This window comes from Xyrauchen texanus, chromosome 8 (genome assembly GCF_025860055.1).
Source record: "Xyrauchen texanus isolate HMW12.3.18 chromosome 8, RBS_HiC_50CHRs, whole genome shotgun sequence".
In the NCBI taxonomy this organism is placed as follows: Eukaryota; Metazoa; Chordata; class Actinopteri; order Cypriniformes; family Catostomidae; genus Xyrauchen; species Xyrauchen texanus.
This window is the reverse complement of record NC_068283.1, coordinates 44772210-44778093: the sequence shown is the minus strand read 5'-3', so window position 1 is coordinate 44778093 and position 5884 is coordinate 44772210. Positions and strand designations below refer to the sequence as shown.

At 36.7% G+C, this 5884-nt stretch overlaps 1 long non-coding RNA gene and 3 other non-coding genes across 4 annotated transcripts; all 4 read left to right on the top strand.

The window, feature by feature from the left end:
* The first annotated feature begins 1728 nt into the window (after window positions 1-1728).
* LOC127648364 (uncharacterized) lies at window positions 1729-2970 on the top strand. The gene is made up of 5 exons (XR_007971158.1): window positions 1729-1843; window positions 2025-2083; window positions 2313-2352; window positions 2560-2617; window positions 2834-2970. It is a non-coding gene; the product is annotated as an uncharacterized LOC127648364 (long non-coding RNA).
* On the top strand, window positions 2162-2238 carry LOC127648501 (small nucleolar RNA SNORD49). Its single transcript, XR_007971181.1, has one exon. It is a non-coding gene; the product is annotated as a small nucleolar RNA SNORD49 (small nucleolar RNA).
* Window positions 2411-2487, top strand: LOC127648502 (small nucleolar RNA SNORD49). Its single transcript, XR_007971182.1, has one exon. It is a non-coding gene; the product is annotated as a small nucleolar RNA SNORD49 (small nucleolar RNA).
* Window positions 2692-2760, top strand: LOC127648500 (small nucleolar RNA R38). Its single transcript, XR_007971180.1, has one exon. It is a non-coding gene; the product is annotated as a small nucleolar RNA R38 (small nucleolar RNA).
* Window positions 2971-5884: the final 2914 nt, after the last annotated feature.

Below are 5884 nucleotides of genomic sequence, written 5' to 3'. Positions count from 1 at the left end.
ACGCGAGCTGCCGCGGGACGCCCTTTAAAACAGACTTGTGTGTGTGTGAGAGAGAGAGAGAGAGAGAGAGAGAGAGAGAGAGAGAGAGAGAGAGAGAGTTGAAAGATCTCTCCCTAGTGACAGCAGAGCTGCATGACATTGAAATAACCAAAACAAATGTCTGAATGTCATATGCACCATAGAAGTTTTATTGCTTTTCAAGGTTCTTCAAAGAATGCCAAAAACACAGAACCATCATTCCATGTCCCATGTCTAAAACGGCAAAGGGGTGCTAGAGGGTCCCCTAAAAATATCAGTGAAAAAAATGTAAAATAATAATAGAAAAAAAAAAATAAAGAAAAAATGTAAGAGTAAAATAGTTCATGTTTAATTCAGCTTTCTTCATTTGGATTATTCTATTGATAACCCTTAATGTTTTAATGATTACTTACACCTAATCATAAATAGCAAATATAGCTGTCTTTTATATTTCAGAAAGGGGTCCCGCGTGAGGAGGTCATCATATTTGGAGGTCCTTCGCAAATAATAAAAAAAAAAGCTTGAAACCCTCTGCTTGGTCTAAAAGACTATGATACCATTTTACATGTCTAAAAACAGCAAACAATGTCTCTTGCATTGCTTTTCCACTGTTTAAAAATTTAACAATATAATTATTTTCTTTTTGGTGTGATGTCCAAATAAATAAATACTTAATAAATAAATAAATAGAAATGATTAAAATATCTGGAAAATATTGACTTTGCATTTAATTGACAAACTGTACTTTCTACACTATTAGAGTCATGTTAAATGCATTTTTCTTAATGTTATTAATTACAGCTGTCAATGGAATAATCAAATTTCTTGTTATTTTTATTATTTATATTATTATTATTTTTTCCACTAATATTTTTCGTGGACCCTCTAGCACCCCCTTGTGGTCTCCTGGGGGTCCCTGGACCAGGGCACACAATTATAACATGTAGACAGCAACAAACTAAAATGAGTCTGTTTGTGTGTAGGCTGTATCAGTGTGACAACTTGCCCCGATCTGACATATTTTTAACAATCTTGTCCTGTGAACAGTTTATATCTTCCTTCATTATAAAGTTGACTCTTGAATAAATGCATGCCAGTGTTGCTTTATTGTGTACATGTGTTTACCCAACAGATATTGCAAACATGATACCGTAATTTTAGTCTGCAGGTTAGAATTCACCTAAATTATACTAATTAAAGCAAGTTTTGAACTAGCTAAACCAACATCTAAAGCCCCTGTGACAACTAGCCACGGTCTTCCTAATTAAAGGAGTTTAGTGCACTCAACTAAATGCAGTCTATCTGTGAATCAAACATCTGTGTTAAAAAAAGGGGAATTAGATTTTACAAACGATTTAGCTTCACAATCTCTTACTGAATAAAAGTAAATACATTTGCATCTATTCATTGCAGCTGTTGTTAAAAAAAACAAAACATGACCAGTTATTTTCCTAGTAGATCAATAAATCACAGATCAGACCGATTGTGGACTTTTTATATCACAATAATGTAAAATAATTTAAATATATTTTATTCCATTATTTATTCGTTTTTGTGAAACATTTTAAATGATTTTAAAAATAAAGCTTTTATTTTGTAATACGCGTCACTTCCTCGGCGCACATTGCGATTTCCAATTGGTCCGAACTGGTCACGTGGGACTTGACGCATTGAGGACTATAAAAGCACACGCGACAAACGTAAAGCTCTCTCTTACTCTGGTCACCACACGGAGTTTAGTACGTCCTTGATACTTTTAAAACATGTTCATGATGCTTTACACACGAAGAGTCACGCGGGGTGCCTTCAGACCACCATAATGAATGTAAGTTTGACTTGTTTTTACACTTATGGGCGTTTATTCGTATTTTCAGTGTTAGTCTCGTGCTCAGCAATGGCGCGCGACGTGTTTGACCCCATGCTGCTTTTGCACTAAATATTGTCTGAACTTGAAACAAACTGTTTCTGAGTGTTATTGGTTTTAAAATCTCCTATCTTTTCCACAGGGTTTATTTTCTCCAGGTTACATGATGATTTGATGGCTAATCTACAGTGCACTGAAAAGGTGTGTTTTAATTAATCTACCTTTCGTTTGACCAATGCAGTTCTGCAACTATTAGTATTATGTATTTAAGTAACCGTGTACTGTGATGAAAATGCTACATAGGAAGTGCCGTCTGATACGATAACTGACGATGGAAAAGCAAAATCATTCTGAGATGCACATTTTGTCTAATTAAATTACAGCTCATCCAGTAATGCTCGATCTGACCATGTGCTGTTTCTCTCCACAGGTGTGCATCTGCATCTCAACACTGGATTGGTGTTAATCAGGTAAATAGTTGCACATGTTATTTTACATTTTCACTTAAAGGAGTGTTTAGCTTTATTTTCCCAAGATGAAAATGCTACATAGGAAGTGCCGTCTGATGCGAGAACTGACGATAGCAAAGCAAAATTATTCTGAGGAACTCTTTAAGCCAGCGAGTCTTCACCTGAAACCCTTTACAAACATGTCTGACTGAAGTTTTGTCTTTACAGAGATCAGAAGCAATGGTCTGGACCATCTCGCCCGGGTCACATGGAACAAATGGCATGTGTAAGTAGCTGCTGTACATTGAATAATAGATGTAGTAAGTTCAATGGTCAATCTTTCCCTTCATATGTTCTGCTACAAGCCTGTGATGAGAGAAGTTATCCCTGTCTGAAGATCATGTTGAGCTTTTGTAACCTGAGGCTTGTTCAGAGAATTTTTCTTCCCTGTGTATGAGTGGCAGTTTTCACTGAATGACTGATTTTATTCCCCTCTTTTTAGATGAAGTGTGGAAGCCAGTCCACAGTGACCATGCCGAGAGTTGGGAGAGATATCGGTCCAAGAGAATACTGTAACACCCATACCGATTGTTTTTAAAAATGTATTTCACAAGTCTTGTTTCAAATAAAAGCGTCTGAGAAGAGTTGTGGTCATGTTTTAGTTGTATGATGTTTTCAGTGTATCCAGGAAGTTGTTCTAGCAGTCTCTTACACACAATGGGCATAAATATTCATTTAATATTGAATTATTATTTTTAAAAGTTGCACTTGAACATTTGTTTGGCTGAATCCGTATTCCTAAATGTAGCATTAATCACCTGTTAATACTGTAATCCACATCTCAGTTTTTAGACTAAAATGTGCTTTATTTTTTAGAAGGATGGTCCATCCTTCGCTTTCACTCTGCTTAAGCGCTAATGCAAGTAGAACATTCGTTTTACTGTAAAGAGAACTTTAACTTCTGACCAATCATGAAAATGTATTAAAGCGATAAATTCATCCAAAAATGAAACTTCACATTTGCTCATGTCATACCAGAACAAAAAGTTAGATTTAAGAGTTATTCAGCTCTGTACGATCCATACATGATGCAAACAAATGGTGACCAGAACTTTAAGGCACAAAAAAGACATGAAGGCAGAATAAAATGAATCCATATGACTTGCGTGGACCGATCATGTCTTCATAGATGCTGTGAAGAGAAATAAGTATTTTCAATAAATCAAGTGAGTGTAGTCAACAGAGACCACTGATGTGTGAACTGAATTTGATGGCACTACACTGAGTGAAGCTATTGAATATTTTTGTCCTATCGCTTTTCAGTGTTGCACTTTGGTGTTTGTGCAGCCGGCTGCATTTAGAGACCATTGATATTTGTCCATCGTTTTGATGAAAATGAGGTTGGAGCTCATTGTCTATCATACTACAGTTAAAAACAGTCATCGTTTCTGTGAGTTATTGATCTGGGAAATTTGAGTCTGAATATGCAGAACTGTGCAGAAGTTTGTGAAATATGTTGCATATTGAGGATGTCTTCAAGAATAATGACAAATAGTTTCCATTCATCTTTTAATGTCATACAAAGTTTAGTAAACCTAAAAAGCCAAATCATTGAATTGAACGTTTTAAGAATAAGAAATAATTTCACCCTACTAGCATAAGCCATTGCTAGTAGGGTGAAAGGTGGTAACGATTCTAGGGGCCCAAAGGTCCAGGGGAGCCCACAACAAATTCAAAACTGTATTATTTTAATAGGTAAGGAGCCCAGAGCAATATAGATTCACAGAGCCCAGAATTCCTTGCTACGGCCCTGCCGTTGGTTTTGAGAGGCTAGATAACCAACTTCTTTGACACTCTAATATGAGTATATATGTCTCCATTTCTTCCTCAGCGGATATCCTTCCTTCAGCTATTCAATTATGCATTGTGTCATGCTGTACCGACGCTCCCTATAAGCAGACTACGCAGTCTGCGTAGGGCACCAAGTCCCTAGGGGGGCACCATCTTACCCTGGGAGGGCACCAGAAAGTCCACTAGCTGCCCTTACTCGCACGTTATACGTTATTCAAGGACCAGAAAGCAGTTGCAGAACACAGATGATCGGTTCGCGCTCATTTCAAACACTATTTATTTAATTAAATTTATACACTATCTATGATTGATGGTATGAATGACAAACGATTGAGTCGACTTCTTACAACTCCCAGTGCACCTCATGTAAAGACGCCTACTGGAGTAATTGTACTTTACAAGCAGTATTGGCCTGTTGGGGAAACTCTAATAGAGTGGCAGCATCAAACAAACTACAGATAAATTCATACACACTGGCGGCCAAAAGTTTGGAATAACGTACAGATTGTGCTGTTATTGAAAGGAATTGGCACTTTTATTCACCAAAGTGGCATTCAACTGATCACAATGTATAGTCAGGACATTAATAATGTGAAAAATTTCTATTACAATTTAAAACAAATGTTCAGAACTTCTTAAACTACTTCAAAGTGTTTTCATCAAATAATCCTCCACATGCAGCAATGACAGCTTTGCAGATCCTTGTTATTCTATCGGTCAGTTTGTCCAGATACTCAGGTGACCTTTGACCCCACACGTCCTGTAGCACTTGACATTTCACCCCACACTTCCTGTAGCACTTGCCATAGATGTGACTGTCTTGTCGGGCACTTCTCACCCACCTTACAGTCTAACTGATCCCACAAAAGCTCAATGGGGTTTAGATCCATAACACTCTTTTCCAATTATCTGTTGTCCAATGTCTGTGTTTCTTTGCCCACTCAAACCTTTTCTTTCTGTGTTTCTGTTTCAAAAGTGTCTTTTTCTTTGCAGTTCTTCCCATAAGTCCTCCTGAGTCTTCTCTTTACTGTTGTACATGAAACTGGTGTTGAGCGGGTAGAATTCAATGAAGCCGTCAGCAGAGGACATGTGAGGCGTCTATTTCTCAAACTAGAGACTCTGATGTACTTATCCTCTTGTTTAGTTGCACATCTGGTCTTCCACATCTCTGTCTGTGCTTGTTAGAGACAGTTGTACTTTATCTTTGAAGACTGTAGTTACACATTTGTATGAAATCAGCATACTCATACTAATGTTTTATAACATTACAGTTATTTCAAGTATGTTTTCTAGTGTTTGCATCTCTAAATGTGTCTGCTTATTTTTTACCTCAGTTTACAGAACTGCACAATCTGTTGTAATTTTCCATTGGTCAAAATATTAACAGATTGTAACAGTTTGTTTGTTTGTTTGTTTTAATGCCATTATATGTGCAGTACATGGTACTAGAAGGTAGTTTCCTATGACTGGTATACAAAGCTCAAGTTTAGCGTGTATCCGTTATGAAGGAAACTGATTATTAGATAATTGTGCATAATTTTGCATATTATGTTCTTGATTAATAAAATCTATTTAATCACCATAATTACTGTCTTCTTTTGTGTTTGTAGTTTTATTGTGTGCAGTGCAAAACTACTGCCATATCACGAGTATCATTTATATGTAGTATATGTGCAGAGGTGGAAAGTAACGAACAACAACT